The 15,495-nt window shown below is 42.9% G+C and overlaps 1 long non-coding RNA gene across 1 annotated transcript in view; it reads left to right on the forward strand.

The window, feature by feature from the left end:
* Positions 1-3,205: 3,205 nt before the first annotated feature.
* The window catches only part of LOC129059446 (uncharacterized), a 40,490-nt gene continuing 28,200 nt past the window's right edge, over positions 3,206-15,495 (forward strand). The window contains exon 1 of the long non-coding RNA XR_008525348.2: positions 3,206-3,332. This is a non-coding gene — a long non-coding RNA (uncharacterized LOC129059446). The remainder of the gene's footprint in view (positions 3,333-15,495) is intronic.

The following is a 15,495-nucleotide window of genomic DNA, read 5'->3' on the forward strand; positions in this document are numbered from 1 at the left end:
TGCTTTTGAGTGGAAGTTTTTCTACTACTCTCCAGTCACCACAGATAAGTCAAAGGTGATCCACCACTCAGGACAGAAGGGGGCTGACGCTTCTCTGCTGTTTGGCTCAGGCTTGTGTTGAGACAATGCACGAGGCCATCTCTTGCTTCCTGGAAGATTCTAGTTTTTTCTTTCTGTTGAAGTTCTTTCCTCTGTAATGTGAAGGCTAGACTAGTTCAGTTGTTCTATGCGTTTCATCTTATATATACTTTTTCTGAGGCTGTTCAGACTTTAGAAAGGATCAGGTTTCCAGTTATTTGGAAGAGGGACACAGCCAGATAATTTCTGGGTCTCCTTGCTTGTCTCTCAGCTACAGTTTTGAGAACTCCTGTGAGCCAAATTGGTCTGTTTTATGTGGTAATTACTGGTAGCCTCCAACAGTTAGAAGGAAGTGGTAACTGGATCTCTCTTTCTTCACACCCTAGTTTCCAGGTGTTACGTACCAATGAAAGTAAGTCTCAGGCAGAATTCTAGTATATAATTGGATGTTTATTAGTAAGCAATCATGCAGTCTGCTCCAGTAAACTTGATGAAGTCTTTGTCCTTTTAGGCACTTGGACTAGTACCCTGCATGAAAGTTCATTTCAAGGCAAACAGAACAATATTCTTGGAATGGGAGGAAAAAGCTTCGAGTTTGAACAGGTAACAGAGTCCATCACGAAGCGGTGGAAGGCTAGATGAGAGCTAGGGTCTCACACTGAAGCAAGTGGCGGAGATTTTTATACTTTGTTCGTGCAAAGGTTGAGGTGCCTACATACAATTTTCATCTGACCACATACCTGGAGCACTTCTTATTTTACCATTGAAAATTTATTTAACATCCTTTATGCTAAGCAACGTTCTGGTGCAGATTTGGAAAGCAATCTTTAAAGCTGCTTACAGCAGGTTTCTTTGGGATAATTCTTGGTTAGGACGTTTTAAATGCTGATTGCCCTTTGGGAGTTCAGGTTAAGGTTCACACAGACATATATAGCCCTGTTTACACAAAAATATTCTTAAAGATACCATAATACAGTATTGAGAACTGATAGTCTCTATGCTTCTATCAATAAAGATATGATTAGGGTCCTTCTATGTGTACATAAAGGACTGAAATATCAAACTAAAAACCATTTGTAAGAAATTTGAAAGAGGGTTTTGGATGATTTTTTACCTTAGCGACAAGCAATACACAAAATTATCTCAAGCAGCTACTGTTTATATTTATTTTAAATAAAAAATTGTAATAATATTTTTAAAATAAAATGATTTATTGATGTTATCAGCTTATTATTTACTACATAGTTAACACAGGTATTTTTAAGAGTCTTAAAATATTTTTGAATCAGTTACTTTGATAGTTTTAAAAACTATGTAATGTGACACTTTTGTGAAGTGATGATGTATTTGTATAAGAAAATTCATTTTAGTCACAACAGGGGAATTACTCATCTAACTCAGTCAAGCACAACTCTTACATTTGTTACCAATATAGTAATTGTATTCTCACTTAGAAGATTGTTTTATTGTCATTATATATTGAGATTTTAGATACAGAACTAATTGCTGTCATATCTTGCCAGAAATTAGACACATTTCCAAGCAATCTGCATTATTTATTCATAATTTGAGCATTTTTTTCTAATATAAAAATGTCTCCCTTTTATCAGCCACACATAAATTCTGACCCCAAAGTACACAGATGTATGGATGTGATGGTTAAATATGGAGGCGGGACTACCGCTTCATTCATTCCATAATTCTCCCTAAGTGCCTACTATGTTCCAGGCACTATGCTGAGCACAGAATTGAATGTGTGGGCACAGCAATAAGCTGGCAGGTGTGTCTTCAGCCAGCCTCGTGGAGCTACAAACATACCAGAGAGGAGGCGCACACTGGTGTAATGGGACAGATGGCAATCTTGTGTCTTCCCACTCTGAGTTCCACTGTGAGGTTTGGGGTTATCTTGTGAACTTTGTTTCCAGGGTTAGTGTGTGTGTGGTGCAGGGTTGTGGGGAGATGGGTAAAATATTACATCAATTAATTAGTTCTGTATGTAAAATAGTATATACATATGATAACATACACAAAGGTAGGTGAAACAATCTTCTACGTGCTGGGCATTACAGAAGTCTCCCTGGGGAATCACACCCAGTTTCTTTTTTTTTTTTCCTTTTTTTTGAGACAGAGTCTTGCTCTGTCCCTAGGCTGCAGTGCAGTGGCACGATCTCGACTCACTGCAAGCTCTGCCTCCCAGGTTCACGCCATTCTCCTTCCTCAGCCTCCTGAGTAGCTGGGACTACAGGCGCCCGCCACCACGCCCGGCTAATTATTTTTTTTTTTTGTATTTTTAGTACAGAAAAAAACGGGGTTTCACCATGTTAGCCAGGATGGTCTTGATCTCCTGACCTCATGATCCGCTCGCCTCGGCCTCTCAAAGTACTGGGATTACAGGTGTGAGCCACCATGCCCAGCCCACACCCACTTTCAAAATTTTAATTGCTACTCAAATACAGACGTTTCCAAAGTATTAATATGGTTCTGAATTTCCCCTAGAGATTTGGACTTGCATATACAAATGGCAGCTGTCTCCACATGGCCATCCCTCAGGTACCTCAAACGCAAAGTGACCCAGGGAATCCCATCTGGCCCATTTAGACCTGTGCGCTTCACTCTCTTTTCAGTTGATGGTGCATCAGTGCTGAGGCAGAAACCTGGGAGCCATTCTGGACTTTCCCTGCTCTTTCAGATCCACAGCCAATCCAGTATCGAGTCCTCCTGATTCTAGCTCCTCAATCCTTGCAGCCATCGCCTTCTCTTTATCTCTGTTATTTCTGCTGTAGTGTGAGCCCTCATTGCAGATCACCCTGAGAATCAAAAGAACCCCCTGCGTGATCAGTTCCCTTCCATTTATCTGCCGCAAAGTCAAACTCCACATAACTCAAAGAATAACTTACTAAAGTAACAATCCAACCAGGCCCTTCCTTGTTGATATTCCTTCAATGGCTTCATATCCACGATGGCATCACTTTTTCTACTGTGGGTAGGGACCCATCACTGGGTTATGAAGTCAGGTTAGTCCTCTGTGACCAGAGTTTTAAAGAAAAAATTTAGGATAAATTAGGATTGAATACGATAAAAACAGATAATTTTTTTACTTTTTAATTTTTTTGTAGAGTTGGGGTCTCCCAAAGTTGCCAATGCTGGTCTCCAACTCCTGGCTTCAGGTGATCCTCCCTCATCAGCCTCCCAAAGGGTTGGGATTACAGGCATGAGCCACCGTGCCCAGCCCAGATGACTCTTATAAGATGAGAGTAAGTAATGTTTGCAAAATTTTTGTTTCAGGTATGTGTGTGTTACTGGGTAGCTATGAAAAATTTATTTTCTTTTTAAACTAGGAATCCTGGTTTTATTTTAAAAAGCTATTGATGTAAACCTCAAAATTTGCTACAGAAATACACTTAGAGACTGAGGAGGATGAATGCAGTCCCCAGGGAACATGGGACATCTTGTTTATAAGTGAAAACCTTTTCCTCTTTTATCTTTACAGTTTACTAAAATTTTACATTCTGCTCACTAATAAACCTACATTTACCTTATTATAAACAGAATTTTAAAAATTATTTATCTTTAAATATGTTTCTTCACCCTAAGGCTTTGCAAACTCCTGCCACACCACCCGGGGTCCTCATTCCCTGGTCTCAAAGCTAGACCCAAGTGTTAATGGTCAAGCTGCTTGGTGCAGGTCACCCTGCTTTCTGGTGGCTGCCCCTGGCTACTCCACAAGGGTACTCCTTTACCTGATACTTTGGGTTGCAGAAATACTCTGCATCTCTTTCTATTCCTCCATTACTCTTACCTTCTTTCTTTTGTCCTTGCTCCAGTTTCTGGATAAAATGTCCAGCTTCCTTTCCTTCTCCAGACTAACTCTTCTTCCTGTGTCAGAGCCCTGCTAAGGAGTCAGTTTCCCTACGGGAAACCTCACAACCCTTCACACTGCTGAGGGGACCATATATTTGCACTACTCTGTCCCAAGCTTGCATAGGCGAGATGATAGGGAACACAATTATATTTTAAAAGTTCTGATTGCTGGTGACCTGGCCTCAGCCAGGCACAATTTGACATTTATTTCCTGGCGTGCTACGACAGTGGAATGTTATCTTGGGATATTGATTTGTGTTGTGCTTGTTGCATGTTCCATTTCCCCATTTAAGCAGGCTGCTGGCAAGACTTTGGAATCTTTACCTCGGGGACGATAATAGAAACTGCTCAAGTGGAATCTTCCTGCCTTTTGTCCAGTGACTGTGTCAATTGTCCTGGATGGGATGGAGAGGAAGGGGTGGGACCATGGAGGGTACCTTTGTGGACAAGCAAGAAGAGAAAAGAGAGACTCCCCAAAGGGGACACGGATAATAAAGCTTGGTAAATCTGGGCAGGGCCCTGGGCCAGCAGAAGGACCTCAGAGATAGGACAGGGAGTGTTGAGGGGGCTGGACCCTTTCACAAGGTCTCCAGCCTGGCCAGAGGCTCCTGATACCCAAGAGAGGCCAGGAGATGGCAGAGCTGCTGGCCGTGACAGGCTCCTGTGGGCCGGGACATCAGGTACTGCAGCAGAAATCAGATGGATGAAGAACACCTTCCTGATGTCCCAGGGCTGTGTATGGCCTAGCCCTGGGAGGCAGGGAACCCCAGCAGGACTGTGATAGCATTTTCTGTGTACTGAAATTGGACTCACATTGATTTAAAGAAAATAGAAAGGCTGGGCACGGTGGCTAATGCCTGTAATCCCAGCACTTTGGGAGGCCGAGGCGGGTTGATCACCTGAGGTCAGATGTTCGAGACCAGCCTGGCCAACATGCGAAACCCTATCGCTGCTAAAAGTACAAAAATCAACTGGGCGTGGTGCAGGCACCTGTAGTCCCAGCTACTCCGGAGGCTGAGGCAGGAGAATCAGTTGAACTTCGGGGGCCGGAGGTTGCAGTGAGCTGAGATCATGCCACTGCACTCCAGCTTGAGTGAAAGAGTGAAATTTTGTCTCAAAAAAAAAAAAAAAGAAAAAGTGGTCCTTCTTACTCACCTAGCTTTGTGAGCTAATGTGGGCTAAGATTCACATCTGTCATATTACTGAATTTGGCTTTATATTGAATATTTTGTTGTTTTCGAATGGATAGCTGACATTTATATACATTGGCACCTTATGTGCATAGACTCATTTAATTCCCACAATTCTTACAAGGCTGGACCTATTGTGATCTTTATTTTGCAAATGAGAGAATAATGATAGAAACAATCTGTCCTAATTTCCAGCTAATAAGTGGTGGAATCGGATTTAAACCCAGGCCGACTGGATGTGGAGTCCAATTACTCCCCGCTCCCTCCTCCCGCCTCCATGTGCTGTGTTGCTGGTAGATGCTGCTTCTTTGAAGACCATGCCATGTGCTTCCATTTTCTTCATGGGGCTTAAGTCAGTGAAGGGCATCAGAGGTGATCAGCAAACATGGGTTGATTCTCTGGTTGTTGACATAGGAATTTGCTTTCCTGTGGAAGGAGCCTGGACTCTCCGCCCTGGATCTGCCGGACATTGTCTGGCCAAGAGGACAGGGTGGTTAGAGCTGCTCTCTCTTCAGCGCTATGCTCCTTCTCCTCCACCTTTTCTGCTGCCCACCCAGCCCTGGGAGGAACAGCTGGTCACCTTCAAGCTCTCTGTGTGTTCTCCCTATGGTTTTGGTCTTTCAGACTCTGTGAAGGGTGACCGGGTCCTGGAACTCAGTGTGCCCCAGTCACACTTTACAGTGTGACACACTTTATAGTGCGACTCCCAAGAGTGGTTATGGGACGAGCCCCAGGGGACCCACTGATGAACAGCAAAGATGTTGAGGGCTGGCGTGGTGACAGAGGGAACCCTCTAGACAAGTCCTGATTTTTGTTGGAAGACATTTAAAAGTCTCTTCCAGTGCAGAGAGACAAGGCCCCTGTGGGAGCCAAAGTCCCTCTCAAACTCATGGTTTTGTTTCCAGGAGAAGAGGTCGCTTTCAGCTTTTGTAACTTTAATTTGAAATTAAATGTGCCATTGGGACAGAAGCACTCTGTGCTGGGGCTGTCTTCATAACAAGGGTGACAGTGTGAACTCTCACGGCGCTCCACACCAGGGCCTAGCCAGGGCGACAGAGTGGTGATTCATGCCATCTGGGGCCTGCCGTACTGTGAACTCCAGGAGGAAGCTGCGTGACTGAGAGCTTTTGTAGCTCAGGGGCTGGAGGATGAAATCTGAACCATTTCTGTTCTCTTGCCTTGTTCTCATCTGAGCCCAGGCAGTGGAAGGAGCTGAGGTCTGGGAAACAGTCGAGCAGGCTGTTTTTGGCAGGCTTGTGCTGGCTTCCCACAGGACCACGGGTCTCTTTCTGCTGTCCCTGTCAGGCTGACCCCAACCCGCCTAGTGTCAAGAATGTCAGACCTCCTCTCAAATTCAGAGCAACTCCTCAAACATGAATAACCGCAGTCTGAATCGGCCTTTCCCGGAAGATTCGACCTTGGCAGTTTGGGGTTTTGAATTTGGTGGTTTCTGAAAAGCACACATGCAGCTGCAGAGGAGGCGGTGGGTCTATGGCAGCTCCATGCTGAGCATCTGATCCTGCTGCCCGTGTGCTGTGGCCCGCTCCTGATCCAAGAAGGAGAATTATTAATAGGCTGTGTCTCTCCAAGAGTTGCTGGAGAGAACTAGCCATGCACTATTCTTCTGGCCTTTGCTTTAAGTTTCATATATGTTGAATTGTACAAATCTACCTCCCCACCAAATGTCCTTAGAGGGCCAAAGATGGCCTTTGTTTCTCCATGATAACATCGCCTTTCTTTTTTTTTTTTTTTTTTGAGACACGGTTTCATTCTGTCACCCAGGCTGGAGTACGGTTGTGCAATCATGGCTCACCACAGCGTTGAACCCCCGGGCTCTGGTGATCCTCCCACCTCAGCCTCCCCAGTAGCTGGGACTACAGGGGCACACCACCAAGCCCTGGGTCATTTTTGAAATTTTTATAGAGACAGGATTTTACCATGTTTCCCAGGCTGGTCTTGAATTCCTGGGCTCTAGTGATTCCTCTGCCTTGGCCTCCCAAAGGGATTACAGGCATGAGCCACCACACCCAGGTACTTGTTAAGCCTGAGAATAGAGTTGCTGGCCCTCCTTCTATGTAAGCTCCCAGTCTGTCTGCAGAGGCCAGCCTTAAGGTTACTGTTTCTGCTGCTCAGATGGCCCCAAGCAGGGGGATCCCAGGTGTGATATTGGGTACATTGGTCATCCCTCTGCCTCCTACCTGGATGGAAACAGTCCGAGAGCCCCCTCTGTGGCTTGGTGCTAGGCAGGACCTTAGGACTTGTGGGTGAATTGATAGGGGAAATACACACTTACCTATGTCCTCTTTCCCAGCATGGGACTTGAATACTGCTATTGGTGCACATTTATGCAGACGTGTCTCTGGCTCTCAGGATGCAGAGTGTTGGTAGGTCCAGTGTGGGGGCTGCCAAAGGGGGTGTCATGTGCTCTGTGGATTTTTGTGTGATTATAATGGTCCCATCTGAAGTTTTCCTGTTTGTTGCAGTAAAACCTCTCTTCAGTGTCTGTTACCTTTCTCTATATTCTTGGTGAAGGAGAGAGATAGTAATAAGGGGCCTGAATGAGGTAAGAAGAGCAGATACTGTTCTCTGCTTCCTCCCTGCCACCAACATTCCTTCTGCCCTGTTTTTCCTGGCCAGCTCCGCTCTGGGCAGTCCAAGCCTGTGAACCAGCCACACCCAGGATCTGTGGTGGAGCTCAGTCCCAGACTGTTCTGGAAGAGTCGCCCAGAGGAGCCGTGTGGTCTCCCATTCAGCAACAGAGTACGGGATGGTCTCTCTGAAGGGCAGAGGGTCTGAGCACTGTCCCCTTCGTGGCATCTAAGGCTGAAATGCTGAATGATGCAATGAGAGGATTCCAGGGGAGAAAAGGAACTGTACATGGGCTTGATTTTTCCCTCCCCAGCTGGTGGATACAGCACCAGAGGTGGAGCTGGCGGGCCCTCCACTGACCCACATGCACTCCACTTTGCAGTTGTGCTCTGGGACACACTTATAATCTCAAAGTGTTATGAATTCCAACCACTGGATTCTACGCTACTTCTCACATAATCTTCTTGGGTTGATAGTAGCCTGTCTCATTACCGAATATTTCTTCTTATGGGTAGCCCTGGTTAGTCATTTTCTTTTAACTTTTTGTTTAAAGAAGACCTGTAGATATGAGCTTTTTGTCAGATATGATCTCTCCAGGCCTGAGTCTAAACTGTTGACCCTCTCTCAGAGAATGAGGGCTGGCTCTTGAATTTCAGGCGCTTTGACATTTACTGAGGGAAAGAAGGAGAATGGAAGGAGTGAGCATAAAGCGCTGACCTGAGTGGAATGGCGGGTCGACTTGCCAGAGCCTGGAGATGATTACATTCTCCCAGCTCTAGGACAAGCTGTCCAATTTCCCAAAAACCAATTTGACAATTGTCAAGTGACCAATTTGCTGAATTAGAAGAATTTACTAATTTACCAAATTGCTTATTTCTTTTATGCATTTCTAAAGACTTGGACAATTGGCATGGGCTGGGTTGGCAGGGCCTGAAAGGACTTGGAGCAATGAGTCAGAAGCAATAGTCTCTGGGAACAACCCTGTAGGTGGCGCCACTCTCCAGACTGAGAGGGGCACTGGGTGGATGGTGGAGAGTTAGGGGAGGCTTCGGGGCAGAGATCTGAGCTTTGCTGGCTCTTCAGTTCTTGTTTTTAAAGCAATCCTTATTTTTGACCATCTTTTTTTCTTAAAAGTCAGTCAGCTCACCACTTTTGGATTCTTCCTTGACTTCCTGGCTGTACGTACTTCCCATCCTCACACCGCCTCACTTGTTTGGCTCTTCATCTCTCTCCTCCTTCTTCACCCTGGAGCAACACCAAAGCCCTCTCATGTCCTGTGGTGGAGCAGTGGGAGAATAGCACAGCCCTTGCCTCACTGTTTTGTTCTTACGATCCTCAGACCTTCAGGGGCTCACTTTCTCCCACAGCACTGTAGCCAAAAGAAAGATTTCTTTCCTAAGAGGGATTATGGTATCAGCTCTTCAAATACCATTAAATTTTTATTTTCTACACATAAACACATTCTTATGGTTTTGGAAAATGGAAGCAGTATAAAACCAAAATTTTTTGCAAACTCAGTGTGATAGCCTTCATATATTAGGCATTCAATGAATATTTTAGTGATTAACAAATGGGTGGTTTTTATAATGAACCTCACCCTGTTATAACCAAATACTTGTGTCAGAGAAACTAGCTTGCTTTTATATCAAGATCATGGCCCTGGATTTTGATAATGCCACAGAAATATTGTCAAACGTTGTTCAGTCGGCTTTGCTCTTTCCAAGTTGAGGTGAGCTAAGGGAGCCAACCAAAGTAAGGGTTGGTTTCCTGCTCCTTTTTTCTCCTCCCCTTAACCCTTTGCTTAAAAAGCTCTCCGAGGCCATAAACTACTACGACACAACTCCCTATTAATTAGCCATTTATAACTATGTTTCTGTTGATTTTTTGAACCAATAATTAATTTGATAGGGTTATAGGAAATCCTATGCTCCTGTAACTGAGAAGACACTGTCTAAATATGGGTCCAGATTGAGGAGGTCCTTTGGGGTCTGTTGCTTCTATTATTGGCCTGACCCATGCTGAGTCTCAAATTCAGACCTCTCAGAAAAAGGAAGAAAGGCTTCATCTGCAGTGGGGATTTAAAAAAAAAAAAAAAGAAACATCTATTCATGGTCTTGGAATTGAACCTTAAGGCAAAGCAGGATCTCAGGTAGGATTGATAGATGGTGAACTTGCAGCCCACACCCCATTCCTGTTGATATGTTCCATCTCTTTCTATTACTGGGGTGTGATTACTTCAACGCCAGGAAGAGCTGCAATCTAATTTTAGAGGAATGCCCTTCTTGTACACATTGGTGAGTATATATCTTAATATATGATGTATATATCTATATAATTTTAGTAGTTTTATAATAAAAATTGGGATAGGCAAACAAAAGAGAGCAACTGAAAAGTCTACCTATAAAGGCTTCAGGTTAACGTAGTCACTTATATTGTCTCTACCACAAATCTGTGGGGATGATTTTTATTTGTTGGGAAGGGTTGTCTCTGAATTTCCTGTAAAGTTTGCCATTTTAAATCTTTTTTTTTTTTTTGACTCTTCTCCTGTTAAATATATATCTTGGAAACTTGGCTGTTTCTGTTTCTTGAGCTTCACAGTGAACAAAGAAACCAGCAGTAACTGTAATGCACCTCTTAAAATTTAATTCCCTGGGACAGTCCATCTCAATGGCAGAATAAGAAACACTTTCCTGGCAGAATAAGGGTGAAGATAAGGAGAGAGATGGCCTATTCCTGTACTTATCTGGGAGCACATGTAGGTATGAGTAACAAGACCAAGAGATGCCAAGGAGCCCATGGATTTCATGAGGGAAATATGGATCCTGTGAAGGGCAAGTTGCTTTCTTTGTGGGGACGACCGACCCAGATAAAGCAATGAAAATGGATAATAAGGACAGTAAGGACAAGCGCCTTCCAAGGCATTAAAGCAAACAAATGAGATTGTAGCATGGATACAGAAGAGAAAGGAGAGAGAGAAAGTAAATGACTCAAACCTTCCATTACTGAAAGTTCCAAATATTTCTTTAATGGCGATCACCAGATTGTAGGCCTTCATTTTTCACCGGTCAGCATTCCCTCATCTTCTTTCTGTTCATAACAAAAGTGAGTTCCTCTTCTGACCACTAGAGGTCTCTAGAGAATCACGAATCAACATCTGAAGCCTGATACCCTCTTGCTATCAGCCACTCTAGGAGGTGGAAATGTTTATTTTTCCAACATGAATAGTCACGTAGTCACAAGAGATCCAAGGCCTGAGTCTTCAATTTCTAAAAATTAAAAAATGCATATAGCTGCTTCAGTGGGTAGCTGCCTACTCAACTTCAAGCTGGCACTGACCATCATCCCTCAAATACGTCCCTTGCTATTTTGATGGTAGAAATTCTGCTATTACACAGAATAACAGCACTGCTTCTACTAAAAAGGCAAATGCTGTGGAAGCCTAATTTATACAATCATAATGAGTTATTTATACCATAGTATGAGTGACTCCTTTGGGCCTTTGCCATTGTGATTACGAAGGATGACAGATCAGGGTTGGTGGGGAGACGAGGAGGGCAATGAAAGAGGAGGTGAAGACAAATTTCATCTACTTCACACCATTGCAGAGGTCTGACCCCAGGTCCTCTTCCAACTTCCTGCCCCTCAGTAAGTGCTGAGGGTGTGTAACCCGACTCTGGGGTCAAGTGAACAAACTGCCCTCAGCTTCCTTAAGCCTTCCTGTTCAAGACGATGACTTCCAGACTTTCCTGGGACACTGATATTATCACCTCTGGAGTCCTTGATGTGACTCTCTTCCTGGTCATATGGACTGTAGCTATTTTGGGCATGTCCAACATGTTTGATAGTGCCGGTGATGACAATTGTACATTTCAACATTCCATTATTTAGAACACGCATGTAATTATTTGTAATGAATCACTGATGACATCTGGAGAACAATGAAGTTCTCTTTTAATGTTTGGACCATTAGCTATGGGAAATTTTTACTTTGATGGTCTTTCATTTTTATCTCAAGGATTTTGGATATTATTTCCTGTTGCACTCTGATGTACATTAATTTTTCCTACATTTATCCGTCCATCAAACATTTATTGAGAGTCTACTAGTTTCCTCTTACACTGAAGGCTCTATGAATATGAGGATGAATAAGAAGAATAGGGCAGGGTTCTCAAGAAGTTCATCTGTTGATAGGAGGGCCAGATATGTAGAGGCAGTTACAAAGTGCATGATAAATAGAGAAGTACAAAGTGCATTGGGACTAGGAAAAAAATTAAAAAATACTTCTAGAAAAATAAAGTTCATTTTCTCAGCTTGTTTGAAAGCCATCATCTGTTGTTGTTATTATTTTTCATCAGGGGACAGTAGTCTGATAATCCACCTTGATGCCTTTGGTATATTTTTTAATTGCTTTTAGCTCTTTTAAAAGGTGCTTACCACAGGGTTGAAGGGTAGAGTATATGGAAGGCAATGTGGCCAGAGCCTACTGGTATAACCCATTCCAAGGGAGTGACCTCTCATCTGGTCAAAGGAAGACCAGTGGCCCGTAGGGTTGCCCGTGTTTTCACAGTGGATATCCTGGAGCTCCTGAGGTTGGTACTGCTGGAACACAGAACATTCCCTACTGAAGAGAATGTTATAAAGTGCATATGTTCTTTATTTCTGCAATTTTCAAGGATTGTGCACATCTCTCAGTAACACAAAAGAAGGCACATCTAGCCTTCTTTTGAAGCCTTGCTTACAAGACAGAAAATTAGGTGAGTGGCTGAGATTTAGAAGTGCATATCTACCAAGGGGGAGAGAATAAACTGTCTTTTGAGCAGAGAGGTGGGGCGAAAGCTCATCAACTTCCTGGGTCCAGTATTCTCGGGAGGCCATCTCTTCTGCTAAGGATGGCTTCCTGCAATGGGCTGTGGGTTTGTTTTATCTCTGACCCAAAATAGCATTTGTATTCAGTTCTCTCAATGGAGAGAGTGGAGACAGCAAATTTCATTTCTTCATTGTGCAAAAGGACACATGTATTTATAATGAACAACTCCATTTGGCTTTTTACTTTTAGGTGGGCATAGACTTCAATTGATGCCAGATCCTTCTTTTTCCTTGGGGAATCATGTTTGTATTTTCTTAAATTACATGTATCTATCCTTCTGCATTTTCTTTACTCTGATATTCTTTTTGGAAACTTTTTTTTTCAAACCTTCAAACCACAAAGTGAAACAACAGGGAACATGTTCTTACAACTGGGAAGTCAACATGACAGACATGTTTGGATGTCTGTTATATAGCTTGCGGTAGACCCAACTATTAATAAATAACTGAACGTGGCCGGGCACGGTGGCTTATGCCTGTAATCCCAGCACTTTGGGAGGCTGAGTCGGGTGGATCATGAGGTCAAGAGATCAAGACCCTCTTGGACAACATGGTGAAACCCCGTCTGTACTAAAAATACAAAAATTAGCTGGGCATGGTGGTGCGTGCCTGGTTCAAGAGATTCTTGAACCAGGGAGTTGGAGGTTGCCGTGAGCTGAGATCGTGCCACTGCACTCCAGTCTGGTGACAGAGTGAGACTCTGTCTCAAAAAAAAAAATGAACATATATGAAGACTATAAGTAGGAAACTTACCCAGCAAGAATTAAAAAAGAATGAAAAGGCTTTCTGAATCCAAGCTTTAACTTATTTTCAAAGCACTAATGTAGGCCAGTCAACATTTGTCACATGCAAGATGTATTAGGCATTGTGAGACCAGATTATGGAGAATGTGGGAAGCTAAGACTGACAGTTGCCAGGTTAGCATCTTCATGTTCCCTGAACAGAGGAAGGGATGTTGAGGTTGTCATGACATCACTCACAGAAGGCTCTTGCATCACTCTCCTCGTCTCCCTTTCATTACTAGTAAGACTTAGAATCCCAGAGGCCTTTGGTTTGCTTTTCTGCTTTTATGCTTCAGGGGACCTGGTACCATGTGGTCATTAAATGAATGCCCAATAAGGCCCAAAGCCTGGAATCATATTTACATCCTGTTGACATATATTTACATAGGTTGCTATCATTATCTGTTTTTGATCACCCTAAAGGGGCTTTGGAAAAACAAGTATTATATATCATCATCTTTGAGGAACAATATCTTTCTTTGATGTCTTTGAATTTGGAGGTCTTAGAACCAACTTGTTATGGGTGAAAATTGCAAAACCTAGGTGTGGGGTTGGGGGGAAGTTGGAGAACAGAACAATGCCATTGACAACTTGATATTCTAAGAGCAGAGAAAGCTATTTCAGGATATGTTTTCTTGTTTTGGACATCAAGTGCCTATACAAGTTCTGGAAAATGTGGCTCAAGGGTTGCATGGGTCCTGGGCAGCTCTTGATCTGAAGACCCTCATCCTGGCCTTTGATCTCCCACTCCTCTACTGTTGCCAGGATGGAGGGTGATGGAGTTGAGTTCACATCAGCATTTAAAGTAATGCGGTCCTCATACTGTCTTCTGCTCAAGTTTACTCAGGTTCATTACAGGGGTGGGGTTAGAGGGCCATTTGTCTTGGACCTCAGATTGAAGAAGGGCCTCAAAGCTGAACTTTTAAATCTTCCTCCAAAAGATGGTGTGCATATGGTTATTAAAATTATTATTGGGACAAAAACACTTATTTGCTAAATGTAAATGTATGAAAAATACCATAATTTTTGTAGCAGTATTTTAACACATTTTTAAAAATATACTAGAAATGTTCAAATGTGGAAGTGGCTCAGATGTCTCAGCTTCTGAGTAGCTCAGAATTTACCACCAAACAGCAGCCAATGTATGAGGTCCCTTGGGCTTTTGTCCCATGCCAAATGACCCACCTGATAGAGCGTAAGAACAAATTAGATTCCCCACAGCTCCTGATCTTTGAGTATGTACTTCAAAGTGGGGGTTTTAACATCAGTTTTTAAACTTTGCTCTGCATGCTTGTAGGACACTAGCATTTTTTGACTTACAAGAATTAATATTTTACTCATTGAAAAAGTACCCCGACTGGGCAACAATTGGGAGAAAAAAGCTGAAATACCCAGAGTTCATGGAGAAAAAACTGAAATAGGGTCTGCCAATATCTGTTAGTACTCCATAGGCACAAAACAGTGGAAATGAAACTCAGTGTTTGGGCTGTGCATGTGTGCATGTGTGCATGTGTGTGTGTGTGTGTGTGTGTCTTTGTGCAGTTGGCAGATCAGCCCTAAACAGGCCTCGTGTGGCTGAGGCTCATGCATACACAAATCCAGGTGGTGGCCTCCATTTGCAAAAAAATTCTTTGTTTTGCCATTCTCTGGGCAGAAAGTACTGCCAATAATATATGAGTAATATCTGGGGCTCATTTCCATTTGGATGTGGAGACTTAGGTCTCTAAAACTTTCCAAAAAAAGTGTCCGATTGGGCCAGTAGGGAAAGCCATGATGCAATCTTAGTGGACTCATTTGTGCTTTGATTGACATTTCCTGTAGATATCCGTGTTTATACATTACGAGGCATAATGTGCTTCATCTTATTATGTACTATTATTTTAATTTTTCCAATGTTAAATAATACATGCTTTTTTGTAGAAAATTTGGAGAAATGTATCCTATATAGAAGCTTAAAGGAAGTATGTATAATCTCCGCAAGCAGTGTTATCTCATGCTGACTTAATTCTAAAAGAAATTTTCATAATTTTTGTTCTTTGTTAATTCTAGGCAAATCATTCCATTGAAAATAATAATGACAGAAACATCCGAGTTTTAGGTTTGATCATCAAAACCTGTTTACTGTGAAC

This window comes from Pongo abelii, chromosome 4 (genome assembly GCF_028885655.2).
Source record: "Pongo abelii isolate AG06213 chromosome 4, NHGRI_mPonAbe1-v2.0_pri, whole genome shotgun sequence".
Taxonomy (NCBI): domain Eukaryota; kingdom Metazoa; phylum Chordata; class Mammalia; order Primates; family Hominidae; genus Pongo; species Pongo abelii.